We start from the raw sequence: 21708 nt of genomic DNA, 5'->3' as shown, positions 1-21708 counted from the left end.
GCTCTGATGGAATTGATGGGGTTTCGGTGACCAAGGAGTGAATACGCTTTGCCTGAGTCTCGAGTTGTTGTCTGTTCTCCTTCAACCGCCGCCGGGTCGTCCCCTTATATACACGGGTTGACGCCCGTCGGTTTACAGACTCCAAGGCCGGCTCATAATCGTGTCCGGCTCGGTCTCTGCTACGCATATCTTACAACACAAATTTACATCTCAATGCCGGTTTGTGTCTACATGCCTTAAACCGGCTTTGGGCCCTGGCCTCCATGAAGCGTCACCGTCTGTCTTCATGGGCTTCAGATACAGATGAACTACTTATGAAGTTAACCCGGCCTCTCCTGGCCGGTTTACGCCCGGTGGTAATATCCCCAACATTAGGCCCCAGATTGATTTGAACTGGTTCATGTCAATCCTCAATACTTGAGAAAATTTCTTCTTCAACATCGTCACACAATCTTGTAAATCGCCATGACATCATCTTCTAGGATCTTGGTAAACCGCCGTGATGTCACCTGTCATTAACGAGCCTCCGGCAATCGAGGCGACAACATCGTCTCATATCCAAAAGTCCGGCTCCTCGATTTTTGCATCTGTCGTTTATCTCCTTATAAATAGGGCCAGGGGTCTTTCCAGTTTCCCCCTCGTGCCTCTTCGCTTCATCTTCATCCTCGCGACGCCCGAACCTTCAACCTCAGCCGCCGCCGTCAACCTTCGACTGCTGCACCAACCTTGGCCGCTGCATCAACCTGAACGTACCAGAGCTCCTCCGCGCGCCGCCGCTGCTCAACAGCATCCGTAAGTCTCCCCTTTCTCTTACAATAGATCTGCACTTAGGGTTTCTGTCGTTCATCGGTGTTCGTCGCCGCCCTTCTTTTCCCTTATTTATATCTATGGGCTAGATCAAAAACCACATAGGTCTCGTGCGGTAGTAGTTTAAACCACATAGATCTCGCGCTTTAGCAGTTTTAGCACCTGTTTGATATCCGACTCATCTCATCTTGGTGAACCTTCAGTACACTAGAATTTAGGTGAGAATATATTTTGTTTTTCCTACGCGCGGTAGATCTGAAATTACCATAGCAAGATGTGAAACTTGTTTCTTCCTTCTCTTACACACTTTGAATACCAGATTGGCCGGTTTAACTTCACAGAAAAATGATGACCCGGTAGATACCAGTAGTCCCCTGTTGAACCGCCAATGCATTATACCGTTCCATTGCCAGTCTCCGGTTTACCAATATGCTAGTATCCTCATACCGCTGTATAGTTGTCCACTTTAAATCTTAAACCGGTAATACTCATGTTTCAGATTTTCCTTGTCATGGCTAAACAAGTCTATGAGTGCAATTGGGCTCCCTCTCGAGTAACCGAGGAGCAACTAAACAACCTTGTTAAAACGGGCGCTTTAGCCAAGAAAGATGTCATCCACTGGAGGGTCCCTGGCCCGGAAAATCCTCCTACACCCAAGGATGGAGAAGTAGTCGTGTTTGCTGATCATCTCGGACGAGGTTTTAGCCCTCCCGGTTCAAAAAATTTCCGAGATGTGCTAGCCAATTTTCAGCTGCGCCCTCAAGATATCGGTCCCAACTCTGTTACCGACATCTGCCACTTCCAAGTATTCTCTGAAGCTTATCTGCAAGACGAACCTATAGTCGAATTGTTTAGGGATTTCTTTCATTTAAACCGTCGCACCGAGTTCTCAGATGGACCCAATACGGAACTGGGCGGGATGGCGGTTCAGAAGAGGAAAGAAGTCACCTTCCCCCATCCCAAACTCCACAGTCACCCCAAAGAGTGGAAACAAACTTGGTTTTACTACATGGATACCTCTCCATTTGACGAAAACCCCCTGCCGGGTTACCGCCTTGAACGCCTGAGCAACACACACCCATTTCCTCAGAGGTTGACAGCAAGAGAACGGGCCAACTATGCTCCCCAACTATCAAAGCTTAGAGCCTTCATGGCGAACGGTTTGATAGGAGTTGATCTTGCTTGTTGCTGGATAAGCTGGAGCATTCTGCCCTTAAGCCGGCGCCCCGGTTTGATGTGTGAATATACGGGGAGTTTGAAGGATGCTCAGCGGCATATTGATATTCAGCTCACAGATGCAGATGTCACTGAAGCTGTAAAAAAAGATACTGCACGAACTGGAGGCTGTCTGTGCCCAAACCGGACTACTCCCTTTCTGCACCTTCAACAACCCGCCAGCTGTAAGAATCATATAATCTTTTTATCTGATATTGCTTCTGTCCAAATATTCTCTGAAATTGTGATTATTTTCTGACATGGTGACAATCCGTTCTGGAACAAGAAACCGTCACAAGACAAACCGGCGAAGCCGCAAGACAAACCGGTCAAGCCAGTTCGTCCAAAGACCAAGGTTATTAAAAAACCTGCCAAGAGAAAGACTACTGCATCCTCCGATCCACCAGCCGATGATGATGTGGGTAATCCAGAACTAGAGGTAGAACTTGACTCTCTTGGTTCATTTTTCGTACATCTCATTGACAATGATTATTATCAGGACGACGCTGAAGGCAGTCATGGTGAGGACGTAGAGGTAACCATTCTTTCCTCCGATTCAGATCCTCTGCCAACATAAAAAATCCGTCAAGCAAACCAGAAAGTAAAATTTTCTCACCCTCTTGCTTATTTGGAGCCAAACTTTCTTTTGAAGACGCAGCAGCACGAGGCTCGCCGTACAACCCGGCACAACGGCCAGGTAGTTACCTCCGCCGGTTTACCGAATAGTCCGGTACGGAAACACCGATCAGAGGTCGCTTATTCCATTGATACTTCATGCTCAAAAGCAGGTTGTTTTCGCGAGCCTCTTAACCCGTATGATTCAAATTATCAGGGTACTTCTCACTCATCCTCTGGCGAGTCATCGGCCACATAGCCTCCACCCCTCAAAACAGTTCCTGGGTGAGTTATGCACATGTCTTTACTTTTGATGTGTTTTATATACTGTACTGATCCTTATGTCTATCTTTTCTCAGCACCAAGCCAAGACCCAGCAAGAAAGCTCAGTTGCACAAACTGGCTTCAATGTAGCTGCTGAACCGGAAACAACTCCAGATCTGGAAGAAAATGATGCTGACGCCATGCTTCACGATCCGCCGCATCAAGACCATGATTTCCTTGCTGAACAAGTGCAAGTTGATACTACAAGTCATGCAGACCGGCCAGCCAGCCCTGTCCGAACTGGTGACAAACCGGTCAGTCCAGTGAAGCACACTGATAAACTGCCAACTCCGGCAAGAGCTGCTGATGAACAAGATGATGACGTTATGATTAATGGTACTGGCCACTCCACTCCAGGCAACCCTGTAGCTTTGTCAAAGCATACTACCAAGGATGATCTCTCTGCTATCGGCAAAGGCAAATGGAATGTCGATTTATCAAGCTTCACCCACCTCAATGTTCAAGATATTCACTCTGGCTTCTTGAACCGTCTCTATACCAGCCGTGACCATGAAGCTAGTTTGGTAAACTTGATGAAGGGGCGATATGAGGTAACTACTGTTTTTCTCCTTTGTCCAATTGCAGTTCATCAATTCCTAGTAGCCCCCAAGTGACGGTTTATGATACCGATCTAAACCGGGACTTTTGCCATACCTTATCTTTGCATAATCGGATTACCTCGTTAAGATGAACCGGTTTCTTTGAAATTTGCCATACTGCTCTTTCACCGGTATAGCCCCCAAGGGCCGGTTTAACTTTATAAAGATGAACCAGGACTGTGGAAGAACACCCATACCAACAGCTTTTTGAGCCAATACACATTAGCCCCCAAGTGCCAAGATTAATACTTGTATTGTGCTTAGGACTTGTAGAAATTTCTGATCAAGAACAAATATGCATTAGCCCCCAAGTATCAAGGGCATAACTTGTTATGGGCTTGGTACTTCAAATATGTAATGTCAACTCATGATACATCTGTCCCTTTACAGGCAGAGCTGAACAAGAAGGAACGCCAAACCGCTGATCTGTAAGAGAACATCAAAACCCAGCAAGGTGAAGCCTCCAAAGCGAAGGAAGAGTTGACCCGCACTCTAGGCGCTATGGAGAAACTGAAAGAGGGTTTCAACAAAGAGCGGGCGGATTGGGAGACTGAAAAAGCCGCTTTGATAAAAAGGGCTGAAAACGCAGAAGCCGCTCTTAAACCGGTGGTTGACGAGCTGACTGATGTAAAGCGGCAAGTGCATGCTATGACCGTTGTTGTGTTTGGTAAGCATCCTTCCTTTATGCTTTCAACATATCCTCCCATGCGTTGCCGGTTTACTGATGTTTGTAATGATACAGGAACTCGCACTAGCCATCTGAGCTCTGATGTGCAGAAGAAGCTGAAGGCTGCCTATACGCTGATAGAACAACTGTATACCGGCGCTCAACGCATTATCTGCACCGCTTCTCACAATAAGCCGCCCCCGACGTTGATCAAAGATACCTTAGACAGGCTATCTATGCTGCCTGCCCCGGTAGAAGAGCTGAAGAGGTCTGCTGCAAGGGCTGGCGCTCTGACCGCGCTAACCCGGGAAAAAGCATGGGTGCCTGATCTTGACCCGACGGACGTGGCTAAAGGCTACCCAAGCTTGAAAGAAGACGGATCAGAATTTTGCATTGAAGATCTCCGCGCCATAAATCGGGAAGTACATCCACTGGCTTGTCAACTTGCTGAAGAGGCTGATCTTGCACATTATCAGGCGAGTTATGATATCAATAACAAGCAGGTTGCTGCACCAGCTCCTGAGGCTCAAAACCTGATCCCTCCAATCCGTAAGCACACTTATGCCCCTGATATTGAACCGTCCAACCTTATAAGCGACGAAGTTGTGTTCCAAGCTTTAACTGGGATTGACTGGACAACTGTTGGCTTCCAGCCGCTGGGTAGGGATGAAGAAGGTGAATCGGTGCAAGATGACCCACAACCGTCAGGTCAAGCTGCTCAGTGATCATAACCCGGGTGCTGGTTTAATCTTCCATACTGCAATGTTTATTGAGAAACAATTATTCCTTTAGGCAGTGAAAAGCCTTGTAATAGGCTAGTTAAAACACTTGGTCCATTATGCCTCCGTGCATATTTATCTGCAACTGATGCGTGTTAATCCGCCATGCTTGAGATATGGCGTTCATAATCCATAGCTATTTATTCCAGTTGTTCCTGCAGATAAAAATCTTAAAGCGCCCTGGCGGTTTACCACCAGGTGGGTCATGATACCCAACTACCTATATGACCAAGTTTGATAACCAAGGTTGTAAAAGATAACCAAATATGGAAATATATGATACCTGCGACCTTTAGGCATAGTGTTGGCTGACCAACCTTGTAATGAAGGTAATAACCTTAATCCAGAGTAAAAGTATCTCCTGTTATATAATGCCGGCTTTACAACAAAACCGTTCCGGGTTGTGATAAACACCGGCTTATTCCATACTGGTGACTATGAGTCAAAACCAGACCGGGCTGATAGTCTCCGGATTATAACTTGGTCAAGTACCGACAACTTGTAGTTGACAGCCCAACCGGGTTGATAAACACCGGTTTGAAAACATCACAAATCTTAGCAAAAGAAAAAGAAACTTAGCAAAAAGCAAATAAAACCATTGTAGTCGAGGCTTTTCACGGGCTGCCAGGCCCCAATTTTGATCAAGAGGTGTTGCTATGGTTCGGGTTCGACCAAGCCCCCAAGTGATGTTGTGGCATTACGCCAGTCAAAAGGCATTGCTATGGTTCGGGTTCGACCAAGTCCCCCAAGTGATTCTATGGCTTTACGCCGATCAAGAGGCGTAGTCATGGTTCGGGTTCGACCATGCTCCCAAGTGATGCTGTGGCATTACGCCGATCAAGAGGCATGGCTATGGTTCGGATACGACCAAGCCCCCAAGTGATTCTGTGGCTTTACACCGATCAAGAGGCGTAGTCATGGTTCGGGTTCGAGCATGCTCCCAAGTGATGCTGTGGCATTACGCTGATCAAGAGGCGTGGCTATGGTTCGGATACGACCAAGCCACCAAGTGATGCTGTGGCATTACGCCGATCAAGAGGTGTAGCTATGGTTCGAATACGACCAAGACCCCAAGTGATCTGATATCAAGCTTTGAAAAGCTGAATCAAGGGGTAAACCGGACGCCGCTTTGTAAGCTCCATGTAACCACATATGATGTAAGAAAACAACAGATACCCCGCTTTAGCTGTGGTTCCGGTTTATTATATTGATCATCATATATACAATGTCATAATATGTACATGAGCAGAGCCTGCAGCTCAAGTATAGTAGGGCCAAAGATGAGCAATATTCCACGGCCGGTTGGTCTCCTCCTCCGATTTACGTGAGTCTTTGCGTTCTCGAACATTGATGAGGTAGTATGACCTGTTGCGCAGATTCTTGCTGACCACAGAAGGTCCTTCCCAAGGGGGGGATAGCTTGTGCATATCTGTCTAATCTTGGATGAGTCGAAGCACCAAATCTCCTTCTTGAAAGGTTCTGGTTCTAACCCGGCGGCTATGATAACGACGCACATCTTGCTGATAAATCGCCGAACGGGCTGCCGCCATGTCACGCTCCTCATCTAACAGGTCAAGAGTTCCTGCCGTGCCTTCTCGTTATCCGCTTCAACATATGCCGCTACACGAGGCGAGTCATGACGTATGTCACGAGGAAGAACCGCTTTCGCTCCATGAACCATGAAGAACGGCGTGTAGCCTGTCGATCTGTTGGGTGTGGTATTGATGCTCCATAAGACTGAAGGTAACTCCTCAACCCAACAACCCGGCGTCCGTTGCAAAGGAACCATAAGCCGGGGTTTGATGCCTCTCAAGATCTCTTGATTGGCCCTCTCCGCTTGACCATTGGACTGGGGGTGAGCCACTGATGACACGTCAAGCCGGATGTGCTCACGTTGACAGAACTCCTTCATGGCACCATTTGACAGATTGGTACCATTGTCTGTTACAATGCTGTGTGGAAAGCCAAACCGGAAGATCACCTTTTTGATGAATTGAACTGCCGTGGCTGCGTCACACTTACTAACTGGCTCTGCCTCCACCCACTTTGTGAACTTATCAACCGCCACCAAAAGGTGGGTCTTCTTGTCCTTGGACCTCTTGAAAGGACCAACCATATCCAGCCCCCAAGTTGCAAACGGCCAGGTGATTGGAATCATCCTCAATTCTTGAGCTGGTACATGGGCACGCCGTGAGAATTTCCGACAGCCATCACATCTTTTAACCAAGTCCTCGGCATCAGCATGAGCTGTCAGCCAATAGAAACCGTGACGAAACGCCTTGGCCACCAAAGATTTTGAACCGGCGTGGTGTCCACAATCTCCATCGTGGATCTCACGCAAAATTTCACGGCCTTCCTTAGGAGACACACAGCGTTGAAACGCCCCTGTCACACTGCAATGATGTAACTCTCCATTGATTACAGTCATGGACTTGGACCGCCGGGTTATCTGTCTGGCCAAAGTTTCATCATCTGGTAACTCGCCCCGGTTTATATACGCCAAATATGGAACCGTCCAGTCCGGGATAACATGTAGAGATGCCACCAACTGAGCCTCCGGATCAGGAACAGCCAAATCCACTTCACCAGGGAGCTTGACGGACGGATTATGCAAAATATCCAGGAGGACATTAGGTGGAACCGGTTTACGTTGGGAACCCAGGCGGCTTAAAGAATCTGCCGCTTCATTCTTCCGCCGGTCCACATGATCCACCTGATAACCTTTGAAGTGACCTGCAACAATATCCACCTCATGACGATATGCCGCCATTAATGGGTCCTTGGAATCCCAAGTGCCAGACACTTGTTGAGCCACCAGATCCGAGTCACCGAAGCATTTAACTCGGCTGAGATTCATCTCCTTAGCCATCCGAAGACCATGGAGTAAGGCCTCATATTCAGCTGCATTATTAGTGCAAGGAACATTAAACGATGAACATAACAAAACTTATCACCTCATGGGGAAGTTAACACGACTCCAACCCCCGAGCCCTCCAATTGCCTGGACCCATCAAAATGAATAGTCCAATAAGTGTGATCCGGCTTCTCTTCTGGTGCTTGTAATTCTGTCCAATCAATGATGAAATCCACAAGTGCATGAGATTTGATCGCCGTTCGGGGTATGTATTTCAACCCGTGAGGTCCGAGCTCGATAGCCCACTTAGCAATTCGACCAGTTGCCTCCCTATTCTGGATTATATCCCCCAAAGGAGCAGAGCTGACCACCATGATGGGATTAACCTTGGAAATAATGCTTAAGCTTCCGGCTTGCCATGAAAACCCCATACACCAATTTTGCCAATGTGGGTATCTCTGTTTGGACTCAATAAGTACCTCACTGATACAGTAAACCGGCCACTGAACCGGATATTCCTTGCCTGCCTCTTTGTGCTCTACCACAATAACCACACTAACAGCCCGAGCGTTAGCTGCCACATATAGTAGCAACGGTTCTTTATCAACCGGAGCAGCAAGAATCGGCGGATTAGCTAGCTGCCGCTTTAAATCCTCAAATGCTTCATTAGCGGCGTCACTCCAGACGAAGTTATCTGTTTTCTTCAGCATCTGATACAAAGGGATGGCCTTCTCACCAAGGCGACTGACAAAACGGCTCAACGCGGCAATCCGGCCTGCTAGGCGTTGAACATCATTGATACACTTTGGTTTAGCCAAGGATGTGATGGCCTTAATCTTCTCTGGATTAGCTTCAATGCCCCTGTTAGACACCAAAAAGCCTAGGAGCTTCCCTGTAGGCACACCAAAGACACATTTGGCAGGTTATCAAAGGTTTCCGTCAAGTCATCAATCAATGTCTCCTTCTTCCTTGATTTTACCACAATATCATCCACATAGGCATGAACATTGCGGCCGATCTGTTAATGAAGATAATTCTGTACACACCGTGGATAAGTTGCCTGTGCAATCTTGAGCCCAAAGGGCATGGACACATAGAAGAAGGCTCCAAAGGGAGTTATGAAGGCTGTCTTCTCCTGGTCCTTAACTGCCATTTTGATCTGATGATAACCAGAATATGCATCCAAAAAACTTAAGCGCTCACAACCCGCCATAGCATCAATAATTTGATCAATACGGGGAGGGCAAAAGGATCTGCTGGACAAGCTTTGTTGAGATCTGCGTAGTCCACACACATACGCCAAGTGCCATTCTTCTTGAGGACCAGCACCGGATTAGCTAACCACTCAGGATGGAATACTTGAACGATAAATCCAGCCACCAAGAGCCTGGCTACTTCTTCCCCAATAGCTTTGCGTCTTTCTTCATTGAACCGGCGGAGAAACTGCTTGACCGGTTTATACTTAGGATCAACATTGAGAGTGTGCTCAGCGAGTTCTCTCGGTACACTAGGCATGTCAAAAGGCTTCCATGGAAAGATGTCACGATTCTCACGGATGAACTCGATGAGCGTGCTTTCCTATTTCGGATCCAGGTTAGCGCTGATGCTAAACTGCTTGGATGAATCACCAGGTACGAAGTCAACAAGTTTATTCTCATCAGCCGATTTAAACTTCAAAGCCGGATCATGCTCCGTAGTTGGTTTCTTCAACGAAGTCATATCCGCATGATATGGGCTGCCGATTTTCACCACTTCAAAGGTCAAGGTTTCTGATCTTGAGTCATGCTCATCTCCAAAACCCACCTCCAAAGCTATCTTACCAACAGGATATGCCGACTTGCCAAGCACCACACCATGGAACACCGTATTGGACGGTTTAAGATTTTTATCTGTTAACCCTATGCGACGGAAAGTTTCATAATAAAGGATATTGATGCTACTCCCTCCATCCATGAGTACTTTAGTGAACTTATAGCCTCCCACCTGAGGTGCCACCACCAGAGCTAGATGACCCGGATTGTCAACCTGGGGTGGATGATCTTCTCCACTCCACACAATCGGCTGCTCGGACCAGCGCAAATAACAGGGCACGACCGGTTCAACGGCATTCACTACCCTTTTATGAAGCTTCTGATCGCGCTTGTCCAAGCTAGTGGTGAAGACATGATACTATCCACTGTTCAACTGCTTTGGGTTGCTCTGGTAACCTGACTGCTGCTGCTGCTGATTGCCTTGATGATTATAGCCACTTTGATTACCCTGATTAATTTGATTGTTATGTCCACCCTCATTGCCATGGAATCGTGAACCGGAATTTCCTCCGCCTGAACCGCCTCCTGATCCATGATCATACCAGAAAGAGTCAGAATTTTTGAACTCTTGCATGATGTAACAATCTTTCCAGAGGTGTGTGGATGGTTCCTCCTTCGTCCCATGCTTTGGACAGGGCTGGTTTAACAGATACGACAAACGGTATGGGTTAGGATTTGGCATTCCATTGCACCGGGGCGGTTTACCCTTACACCGCTGGCCCTTGTCTTGTGTATTAGTGTTAGCCACAAAGTCTAAACCATGGTCCGCTTTACGTTTGCCGCCGTTTCCATGACCCGCCGGGTTGTGGTGCTGCCCCTTGGTGTTGCCGCTCTTCTTTCCCTTCCCTGTCTTATCATCGTTAGACTCGGGATCCTTGGTACTACCAGAGTCGGCATACTTCACTAGTGCAGCCATGAGGGTTCCCATGTCATTACAATGACGTTTAAGCCGTCCCAACTTCAACTTCAATGGTTCAAACCGGCAATTGCCTTCCAATTTTAAAACTGCGGTGTCAGCGTTGATGCGGTCTGATGAATGCAAAATCTGTGAAACCCGGCGCACCCAATGGGTTGTTGACTCTCCTTCCTCCTGGACAGAGGCAGCTAGGTCCACAATCGACATGGGCTTCTTGCATGTATCCTTGAAATTCTGAATAAACCGGGCTCTCAACTCGGCCCATGACCTGATAGAATTAGCCGGTAAGATCTTTAGCCAAGTGCGGGCTGCTCCTTCTTGTCGAAGTAAATGGCCACGGGTAGCCTAATCGACTCCCCCTGGCTCTTCAAAAAATTATCAGGCCAATCGAGCCTTCAAGCATCCAGAGCATGGGGCCGCCTTCCTCTGGCCGGCTATCCCCAAGGCCGACTACCAGAAGGCAACCCGGCCTCAAAAACCTTCCCGAAGAAAGCTCCGAGATGGCCGACTCCAGGAAGCCGGCCCTGAGAGGACCGACTCCCAGAAGCCGGCCATGAAGAAGGCCGACTCCCAAAAGCCGGCCAAGACTGCACCCACCAGGGCTGCACCCACATAACGGTGATAAGATGGGGCGTGGCCGCAGTACAGCCTACCACCCCCGAATCCCGGAACATGCATGGCCACAGGGCGCCGTACGGGTCAGCCATCCCCCGTCTGGAGCGGCACTGTAGCCATGTTGACCTCGACGTCACCCACGAGAGGCACCAGTACGGCCCGCGGGCGGCAGGCCCCTTTAGCCAGAGAGACGCTCGAAGGCGGCCCAGCCTCCCCTAGTCGGCCTGGGGCGTAGCCGGCTCCCAATAGCCAGCTACCTCCCTCCCTCGAAACATGTGCATCATTAAGGAGACAAGACGAGGTGAGGCTACAGTGAGAGCCCGCAAGGAGGCGGCACTATAGCCACGCTTACCTCGACAAAGCCCTCGTCATTAGGGGTGAGGCAACAGTAACCAGCCACCGACAAGGCCCCCAGGCGGTGGGGCCGGCCTGTCGGCCAAGAGGCCGGCAGCCGGCGGGACCCACCAGTCGGCGGGCCCCAACGGCCGATGGAGAAGCCGGCGAGCATAGACACTGACGGCTGGGACCCGCACCCAGCCGGATTACCATTGTACCCCTGGGGGATAGCCCTATATAAATCCCCCGGGACACCACTGCAAAGGGTTGATCTGATAGAGTTTTACACACCACATAGAGAGAAAAGGAGAGCTAGCCTTGCCCTTCTTCTTCCCCTAGCCAAACAGCTCAAGGAGCACTTGTAGCTGCCTCGCCGACCTTCTTGGCGAGACTCGCATCTCCGACGAGCCCGCGTCCGATGCGGGCACAGACTACCCCGAGAGCCGCCTCGTCAGCCTCCTCGACCAGCTTCACGTCTCCAGCGAGCTTGCTTTGGACTTGGAGTCGGTCGGCTCCACCGACCCGATGCTCGTCGACTCCGACACGGCATCGCTTGAAGCCTTCCCCACCGACGTGGTGCTCATCGACGACCCTCTCTCTCGAGCCGACAGTGGCAGCAGCGCTGTCACTGAGGTGTTGGTCATTAGCCACGGCACTGTCTCGGGCGAGAACGCCCACGACGCCCTACAAGCGGCGCTGCACGACTTGTCCGTCCCCATCCCGACCGACGCCGACGCCGAGAATCTGGAGGCACGCCGCCTTGCCCTCATCACGGAGGGCCAGAAGATAGCATTCATGAGACGCCTCACTCAGGCTCACCAGCGCGAAGTCGACCGCGCCGCCTTTGGTACGCCGCCTCCTGGCGGGCCGAGCCGAGCCGGCCTCGTCAAGAAGCGCGGCGCGGCCATCACCAGCGTGCTGGGAGCAGACCGCCCAGTCTACGCCACGCCACTCGAGAACCTACGTGCCGCTCAGGCGGCCGCGGACGAGCTGAATGGGCTGGGGCTGATGAGCTGCCCTACATGACTAGACGCATCCAGCAGCTGATCGACGCGGCCGCAGAACGACATGAAGCCGGCGCCCACGCTGAGAGTCCTCCCCCACGCCGATAACACGCCGCGACATCCCGGACGCCGACTGCAAGCGGCACCCACGCAAGGAAAGACAAGGAGCCGGCTGCTAGCCGCAGCCGGACTCGGGTCACCATTGAGCGCGACGCAGAAGGCCGCCCCCGAGCGGTGGAACGACAAGGCAATCCGCCTCCCCCCCCCCCGCCTCGTGGGGAGAGATATCCCATCCTGCCGCCTGTCACGCATCCGACTCTCGGTGGCCGACTAGGCCACCGCGAAGGAGTCGGCGAGAATGATGCCCGCCACCGGATCGACCGCCTAGCGCGATCCCTGGCGCTAGAAGAAGAAGATGATGTCGGTCCGCCTTGCTTTGGCCCCCGCATCCGCGACGAGCCCTTCCCCAAAGGGTTCTCACTCCCCAGAGACACGCCAAAATACAACGGCTCCGTGAAGCCGGAAGATTGGCTGATCGACTACTCTACCGCAGTCAGCATAGCAAACGGCAACTGGCGCATTGCCGTGAAGTACGTCCCTCTCATGCTTCAAGGCACGGCACGCACCTGGCGGAACAGCCTCTAGCCCTACAGCGTCAACAGCTGGCTAGACTTCACGGAAGTCTTCGTCCGCAACTTCACCAGCACATACATGCGGCCTCCCAAGCCCCGCCAGCTCTCCTTACGCGTCCAAGGGCCCAGCGAATCGACTCGCGACTACCTCACGCGTTGGGCCGAGCTCCGCAACTCCTGCGAGAGGGTGCACGAGGTTCAAGCCATAGAGTACTTCACCGCCGGGTGCCGAGAGGGCACCCTCCTCAAGCACCGACTCCTCTGCGACGAGCCGACTACCCTCGACGAGCTGCTGATCATACCGGACAAGTACGCCATGGCCGACTCCTCGATGAAGACCGAGCTCCGAGTGGACGCCTCTAGCAAGGTGCTCGCTCCGGCTCCCAAGACGCCAGCTGGTGACTCCAACCGACACCCCTACCAGAACGACCACAAGCGCAAGGCCCCCATGCCGCCTTCCACCAGTCGGCAAGTAGCCACCATCGAAGACGAATAGCCGGAAGAGCGGCCCGCTCCCAAGAAGAATGGCGGCAGGCCGGCTTGGTAGCCGGCCTTCTCCTACGAGCAAACTCTCGATGCCCCTGCAAGTTTCACAGCGGCGCGAAGCCGTCCAACCACACGATCCGGAAGTGCCATTGGCTCACGGGATCTCAAAGGGCGAGGGGCTGGCGCCGCCTCCGCCTCTCGGCCCGCCGCCTCCAGCCCCTCAGCAGCCGGCCTGTCGACCAGTAGTCGGAGCCATTCAGGATGAGTTCCCAGATGAGCACGCCGCCTACGTCGTCTTCACGAGCCAGATTGAAGATAAGCGCAATCGGCGCCGACAGCACAGCAACCCCGAGTTCGTGAATTGGTCTGAAAGGCCTATCAACTGGAGCCGGGCCGATCTCCCGGCTCCTACGCATTGGTGTTGGACGCCACCCTCGCGACGGAAAAGTGAGCTGCCCGTTTCTCCCGCGTGCTGATTGATGGTGGAAGCAGCATCAACATACTGTACCGCGACACGATGGAGAAGTTGAACCTCAAGGCGAAGCAGCTCATGCCGACCCGGACTGTGTTCCATGGCACCGTACCCGGCTGTCCTATTCCCCAATCGGCAAGATCAAGATGGATGTTCTCTTCGGAGACAAGGATCACTTTCGCCGAGAAGCGATCTGGTTTGAAGTAGTGGATCTAGAAAGCCCTAACCACGCCCTGCTTGGCCGACCTGCCCTGGCCAAGTTCATGGCAGTGCCCCACTACGCCTACCTCAAGATGAAGATGCCGAGTTCAAACGGGATCATCACTATAGCCGGAGACTACAAGAAGTCCATCGAGTGCGCTGCGGCCGGCAGCCGACTGGCCGAGTCCCTCGTGATTGCTGAAGATAAGAAGATGCTGGACCGAGTCGTGGCCATGGCCGGCAAGCAGCCGGCCCTGTCCCCCAGCCCCAAGGAATATGATGCTCAGGGCTCCTTCCAGCCGGCCAAGGAGACAAAGAAAATACCTATGGACCCGGAGAACCCGGAGAGGTTTGCTGTCATTGGTGCAAACCTGGACAGTAAATAGGAAGGCGAGCTCGTCGACTTCCTCTGTGAGAATCGGGACATCTTTGCATGGTCCCCAAAGGACATGCCGGGTGTTCCGAAGGATTTCGCCAAGCACAAGCTACACGTCCGAGCGGACGCGAAATCAGTCAAGCAGCCTCTTCGCCGACTGTCGGAGGAGAAAAGAAGGATCGTAGGAGAAGAGGTAGCCCGGCTCCTGGCCGCCGGCTTCATTTTGGAGGTGTTTTTTCCAGAGTGGCTTGCCAACCCGGTCTTGGTGTTGAAGAAGAACAACAAATGGCGTATGTGTATAGATTACACCAGCCTCAACAAAGCATGCCCCAAAGATCTGTTTGCCCTACCACGGATCGATCAAGTGATAGACTCCACAGCCGAATACGAGCTATTGAGTTTCTTGGATGCTTACTCAGGATACCACTAGATCAATTTGGACCCAGCCGAGCGCCTGAAAACCGCCTTCGTCATACCATTCGGAGCTTTCTGCTACCTGACTATGACATTCGGCTTGAGGAATGCCGGTGCCACTTTTCAGTGTTGCATGCAGAAATGCCTCCTCAAGCAACTCGGCAGAAATGCCCACGTCTATGTAGACGATATTGTGGTGAAGACGGAGAAGCGCGGCACCCTGCTGGAAGACCTCAGAGAAACATTTGCCAACTTGCGCCGATTTCAGATCAAGCTCAACCCTGGGAAATGCGTGTTCGGAGTACCAGCCGGCCAGCTTCTAGGCTTTTTGGTCTCCAAACGCGGCATTGAGTGCAACCAGTGAAGATCAAGGCCATAGAGAGAATGGAGATTCCTACCAAGTTGCGAGACGTTCAGAAGTTTACCGGGTGCCTAGCCTCCCTAAACTGCTTTATCAGCCGGCTAGGGGAGAAGGCTCTCCCCCTGTACCGACTCATGAAGAAGTCCACCCGTTTCGAGTGGAACGACCAAGCAGACCAAGCTTTCCACGAGTTGAAGAAGATGCTGACCACACCACCTGTCCTGGCAGCGCTGACTGAGAAAGAGCCCATGCTCCTTTACATTGCTGCGACTAGCCGAGTGGTCAGTACAGTCATCGTGGTCCACCGCCCAGAAGAAGGCCGAGCTCAGTTAGTCCAGAGGCCGGTATATTATTTAAGCGAAGTACTGTCCACCTCGAAGCAAAATTACCCGCATTACCAGAAGATGTGCTATGGAGTCTACTTCGCCGCCAAGAAGCTGAAGCCCTACTTTCAAGAGCATCCCATCACGGTTGTATGCACTGCCCCGCTTGCCGAGATCATAGGCAGCCGGGATGCATCCGGCCGAGTGGCTAAGTGGGCCATTGCGCTGGCACCATACACGATCTTCTACCAGCCCCGCACCGCCACCAAGTCCTAAGCATTGGCTGACTTCCTCGTCAACTGGGCCGAGACCCAGTACCTACCGCCGGCTCCCGACTCCACTCATTGGCGGATGCACTTCGACGGATCCAAGATGCGCACCGGCTTGGGAGCCGGCATCGTCCTCACCTCTCCCAAGGGCGACAAGCTCAGATACACATTGCAAATCCATTTTGCCACCTCCAACAATGTGGCTGAGTACAAGGCGCTCTTACACGGGCTCCGGCTAGCCAAAGAACTCGGCATACACCGGATCCTGTGTTATGGCGACTCGGATTTGGTGGTCCAGCAGTCATCTAGCGACTGGGACGCCAAGGACGCAAACATGGCGAGCTATCGGTTCCTCGCCCAGAAAATCAGCGGATACTTTGAAGGGTGCGAGTTCCTCCACGTGCCACAGGCCGACAACGAGCAAGCAGATGCCCTGGCACGGATTGGCTCCACCCGACAAGCTATACCAACCGGCGTCTCTCTCCAGCGCCTCCTCAAACCGTCTGTCAAGCCGTCTCCAGAATCGGACTCCATCTTCGTACCACCTGCCCCTGATGCAGTCGGATCTGACCGGGGGAACCCAGCAAGCGGCTCGGGGACTTCGACAAGCGGCCTGGGGACTGCCGTAGTCGCACCCGGCTCGGGGACTTCGGAACCCGGCCCGGGGACTGCAGCAGTCGGCCCGGGGACTGCAGCAACCGGCCCGAGGACTGCACCGACACAACAGGCAGTGGCCGACTCCAACTCTTCACCACCCAACCCACCCACCCGGGTCACAGTAGCTTTACTGACAATAGAAGAAGTCACAGCTCCATCATGGGCCCAGCCCATCCTCAACTTCCTAGTAAACAGAGAGCTGCCGACTGATGAGATCTCGGCAAGACTAGTTCAATGCCGAGCCGGAGCATACGCAATAATAAACAGAGAACTTGTTAAGTGTCGCGTCACTGAAGTCTTCCAGCGCTGCGTCGAGCCAGAGAAGGGCATAGCAATCCTCAAGGATATCCACCAAGGTGAATGCGGCCACCACGCGGCCTCAAGATCACTTGTCGCCAAAGCTTTCCGCCATGGTTTCTTCTGGCCGACTGCTTTGGAAGACGCCAAGGAATTAGTCAAATGCTACAAAGCATGCCAAGTCTTCAGCTCCAAGCAACACCTGCCGGCTTCTGCACTCAAGACCATCCCCCTCACCTGGCCCTTTGCCGTTTCGGGGCTGGACATGGTGGGCCCATTCAAGACAGCCCGCGGCGGCATGACACATCTACTTGTCGCCGTGGACAAATTCACCAAGTGGATTGAAGCGAAGCCAATCAAGAAGCTGAACGGGCCGACTGCCGTGACATTCATCGCATACATCACCACTCGGTATAGTGTACCACACAGCATCATCACCGACAACGGCACGAACTTTGCCAAGGGAGCACTGCCACGTTTCTGCGCGACACAGGGCATCCGACTGGACTTAGCGTCCGTTGCCCACCCGCAGTCAAACGGCCAGGTCGAGCGAGCAAACGGCCGCATCCTCTCCGGCATAAAGCCCCGACTGGTCGTACCACTGGAACGTTCGGCCGGCTGCTGGCTCGATGAGCTGCCGGCTGTCCTCTGGAGTCTGCGTACTACCCCGAACAAGTCAACTGGCTTCACTCCTTTCTTCCTTGTATATGGTGACGAGGCTGTCATCCCAACTGACATCGAGTTCGACTCGCCTCGGGTCACCATGTACATGGAGGCGGAGGCCAAGGAAGCGTGAGAAGATGATGTCGACCTGCTGGAAGAAGGCCGGCTGTTAGCACTTAGCCAGTCCGCCATCTACCAGCAGGGTTTGCGCCGTTACCACAACCGGAAGGTCAAGCCAGGATCCTTCCAAGAAGACGATCTTGTGCTTCGGCTGATCCAGCGAACAGCCGGCCAGCACAAGCTCTCGGCCCCTTGGGAAGGCCCTTTCGTCATCAGCAAGGCCCTAGGCAACGACTCCTACTACCTGATCGACGCACAGAAGCCGAGGGCACGCAAGAGGGATGATTCCGGCAAGGAGTCGGAACGACCATGGAACGCCAATCTCCTGAGAAGATTTTACAGTTAAAAGCAGTATGTATCACGCTACCTTTTTGTATTAAGTACAAGACAACGGGCCCCCCGAGGTGCACTCAGGGACTACCCTCCTTTATCTATGAATGATGAATGTCATACCCATGAATGTACTATTACATTTGATTCTCTATCTAGCACCGGGTTCGACTAGTCGGCCCGGGGACCGGCCGCCTTAAGTTATATGAAAAGTTCTACCTGAAGTCAGAAAGTAGTGTGCCAGCACCCGAGCCCTCTCTTGTTGTAAGTCGTAGCTCGAAGAACCGACTGTCCGACTAGCAAGAGCCAAAGGCAGGAAAGGATGCCCACATGAAAAACAGCTAAGGACTAACGAACTTATATAACACAAGCTGGCCTCCAACCACGCCTACCGGCTGTCAGAATAGCCAGCTGGCCGGCTTCCCAGTCACTTCGCTACAATCCAAGAAAGCTAGAGTACTTGCCCTCCCAACCGGCCAAGCACCTCTCCAGCCACAGACTGCAGAGCAGCTGTCCGGCTGGGAAGGCGGCAACCAAGGGAAGGCGGCAAAGGAAACAGCCAAAGGATGAAAAGCAAGAACAATGGAAAGCCAAACACATGCATGATTATATTTACACATAAGGACTTCAATAGGCCGGCAGTCAATATAGTTTGAATACACCCCCAGTAGGTGGAACTGCGCAAACTTAACGAAATATTGTTCAAAGAGTAATAAAACAGGAAAGTAAAGGCGGCAGATTAGACTAAGGGCGCAACAGGGGAGCCGGGCTGGTCGGTGGAGAAGGCAGCGCCGGCTGGAGGAGTGGCCGGCTGGCGAGTCTCGGCTTGATCATCGCCGGCTGCAGGCAGTGCGCTCGCACGCGCCTTGTTGCTGGACGCACGGTCAAGCTGAGGCTGGCCGGCTGCTCCACCATCTGGCACGGCGTCTTCACCCTCCTCCTCCTCGCCCTCGTCGCTAGAGTCGATCTCCTCCACCGAGTCCTCGCCATCTGCTGGGTTCAGCCCGAACCACTCCTCCGGCTGGGCAATGCCGTTATCATCCACCTTAGGAGCAAAGGCGCTGGTGTCGGTGTAGTCGGCGATCGCCGAGGCACGCTGGATGATAGCCGGCCGCGCCGGCTCCAGCTCCGTGTCGGCCTCCTGCCACCAGGTGGCCAGCTGGTCCAAGCTCAGCTCAGGATACCAGGCTTTGACGAACTCCAGTGCCCGCCTGGTGCCTGACCGAGCTGCAGAAGCCTTCCAGGCCTCGAAGCAGCCGGCCGCTACCTCCAGCTAGTCGGCAGTCCGACTGGGGGTGCGGGGAATCACCTCGTCGGGCCAGAGAGCGGCCAACACCTGCGCCCCAACACGTTGAAGCCGACGGAGCATGCGGTGAGCCGGCCGGAGGCGGGCTTGAATCGCCAGGAGCTGTTGCTCAAGCGACCGGCGAGCGTTCGGCGCGATCTCAGCGACAGCCTGCCTTTGCGCCTTGCGGTGGGCCTCGACGACCTGGTTGGCGGCAGTAGAGTAGCCAAGGAAGTACTCTGCCCAAGAAAGAAAGAAAGTGAAAGAAGAGAAAAATACAAAGTTAGAGAATGAACCAAAGGGCAAGCGGCAAGCAAGGAACGAAGAAGAAGGCGGCCTACCGTTAACCAAGTCTTCGATCTGGCCATAGCCGTTGATCAACGACTGCCTTGCCTCAGCCCAGCTCGCCGCCTCGGTCTCGTATTCACTTGGAGGGCGGCCTCGCTATCCTGCACCGCCTTTAGGGCCGCCTTATAGCTCTCCTCTTGGTCGGCCAGCTTCTTGACCAGGCGGTCACGCTCCTGAGCCAAGGCGTCGAACTCGGCTTCCTTAGCGCGAAGGGCGGCCTGGGTCCCACCCAGCTGCTCCCTCAGTTTGGCGTTGGCCACTGCAGATATGGCAGAGAAGAAAAGAGCAATAAGAAAGAAGTCGTCAAGAAAGATCCGACCCGACTGCTCAGCAGTCGGCCTGAATCTCGAGGACTACACCCAGTGGGTGCGCTGACGCGCCCCCACGTGAGATAAAAGATGAAGCACTTACCCCGGCCCCTAGTTAGATCAGCAGTCTTCTAGGTCAGCTCCCGAGCCTGGGAGTTGAAGGCAGCTGCACGGAGGTTGTGGTAGTCCTGCAACTCGGACAGAGAAGCGAATGAGAACAAGATAGCAAACAAAGCCCACCAAGAAGTTCCAAGCCGCCTGCTCAGCAGCCAACTCGGAACTCGGGGACTACACCCAGTGGGTGCGCTGACGCGCCCCCACGGAAGAAACCAAGATCAAGAAGCAAAAAACGAGAAGACTCACCAGAATGGCCGCCCGTGTCGCGAGGAACTCGTCATTACACTGCCTCGGCACTGCGGCCTGGGACTGAAGCCGGTTCCGGAGTTCTTGCGCCGCCACATTCACCACGGCCGTCCCACCACCCGGCGTCCACCCCGAGCTGGCGCTGGCCGTCCCCACGTCCTGAGCCGACGAGCTGGAGCCCACGGCCTTCTGCGGGTCCGGAGCCGAAGTTTCCTTCCCCGCGCGCTGGCCCGATGGCGACCGGACCACCAGGTCCGTCCTCACAGCCGGCTCGCCTCCAACCGATTGCGAGGGCGGCGCGTTAGGCCGGCTGCCTTGGGCCGCCCCGGTCGGCGAGGGCGGTGCCGCCTCCCTCTCCTGGACGACAACGTCGTCCTCCCTCTCCAACCCCGGGCGCCGCGACACGCAGGGGGTGACAAGCAAGGCCCCCTTCGCTGTCGCTGCAGCTGCAACCTCCGCCTGGGCCTTGGCGGCAGCCGCCCTCAGCTCTTTCGCCTACCACTCCTCCCGCGCCTCCCGCGCATTTCGCTCCATTGCCGCTTGAAGCTCGGAGCGGGGGTCCACACGGCGGGTGCTACCGGATCCTCCCGGCGATCCAACCACGGAGGCGGCAGCAACCCGCTCAAGAGAAAGCGGAGCCCTGCTTTTTGAGACAAGACAAGGATTCAGAAATCGACAAGAAAAGAAGAAGCTGAAGGAAATATGCCCTAGAGGCAATAATAAAGTATTATTTATTTCCTTATATCATGATAAATGTTTATAATTCATGCTAGAATTGTATTAACCGGAAACATAATACATGTGTGAATACATAGACAAACAGTGTGTCACTAGTATGCCTCTACTTGACTAGCTCGTTAATCAAAGATGGTTATGTTTCCTAGCCATAGACATGAGTTGTCATTTGATTAACGGGATCACCTCATTAGGAGAATGACGTGATTGACTTGACCCATTCCGTTAGCTTAGCACCCGATCGTTTAGTATGTTGCTATTGCTTTCTTCATGACTTACACATGTTCCTATGACTATGAGATTATGCAACTCCCGTTTACCGGAGGAACACTTTGTGTGCTACCAAACGTCACAACGTAAACGGGTGATTATAAAGGTGCTCTACAGGTGTCTCCAAAGGTACTTGTTGGGTTGGCGTATTTCGAGATTAGGATTTGTCACTCCGATTGTCGGAGAGGTATCTCTGGGCCCACTCGGTAATGCACATCACTATAAGCCTTGCAAGCATTGTGACTAATTAGTTAGT

The sequence above is a fragment of the Triticum aestivum genome, chromosome 7D (assembly GCF_018294505.1).
Source record: "Triticum aestivum cultivar Chinese Spring chromosome 7D, IWGSC CS RefSeq v2.1, whole genome shotgun sequence".
Taxonomy (NCBI): Eukaryota; Viridiplantae; Streptophyta; class Magnoliopsida; order Poales; family Poaceae; genus Triticum; species Triticum aestivum.
The sequence above is the reverse complement of the archived record's forward strand: the minus strand, read 5'-3'. Positions refer to the sequence as shown.